Below are 978 nucleotides of genomic sequence, written 5' to 3' on the forward strand. Positions count from 1 at the left end.
GTATTGACAGTTCGCTGTGAAATGAGGAGATTGAAATGAATTACTCCTTTGATGTCCCACCAAATGCAGAGCATCACTTTCTGTGGATGGAATCCAGGTTTTGGGGTCTGAAGTGGTTTTTGTCTAAGACTGAGCCATTGTTTTTGGCATTTAATATATGAATAGAGAATTCATTTTTCATCACCGGTGACAACACTGTCCAAAAATGGTTCACTCGCCAGAAGAGACGAAGCAACGTTCACTCGTTGGAAACGATGATCATCGCAGAGTTTGTGAGGCACCCAAACATCTTTTTTATGGAGTTTTCTCATATTCCTTAGATGTTTACGTATTGTTTTATGAGAGACATGCAATTTCAGGGCCATTTCACGAGTGTATGTTGTCTTGGGCTAGACTCAACAAGCGTCTTCAGAACATTAATATCAATTCCAACATGTCGGCCACTTCCATTACAGTTTTTAAGGCTAAAGTCACCTAAACAAAATTTGCTGAACTATCGTTGACACTTACGAACGTTCGAAACATGTTCATAAACTTCTTTGATATTCTTTGTGGCTACAGAGACGTTGTTTCTCTTCTTGTATTCAAACAGCATTACATGCCGAATGTGTGTCTCGTCGTGTGTCATCACTATAAGGTATTAGAGTATACTAAACTTTACACATTATGTAGGCTACACTAACGCGACGTTTAGGCAGTTCCTTTAACTATTATACGTGATGTACGTTTTTTGGGGGTAGTTAATGAAAGTGTTCCAAAACGTGACAGTGATTTTCTTGACAACCTAATATGTTATTATTCATCTATCGCCATTAGCATTATCAATCACCACAACTGAGTTCTGTTAAAAATTTATGTATATGTTGTTATTTATAAATCACCATTAGTATTTACAATTAACAAAACTCAGTAGTTTTAAAAATTCATTAATAACACAAGTGAGTACTGTTACGTCTCTTATCGTTAGTTAATTTTCGT

The sequence above is a fragment of the Limulus polyphemus genome, unplaced genomic scaffold (assembly GCF_000517525.1).
Source record: "Limulus polyphemus unplaced genomic scaffold, Limulus_polyphemus-2.1.2 Scaffold5381, whole genome shotgun sequence".
In the NCBI taxonomy this organism is placed as follows: domain Eukaryota; kingdom Metazoa; phylum Arthropoda; class Merostomata; order Xiphosura; family Limulidae; genus Limulus; species Limulus polyphemus.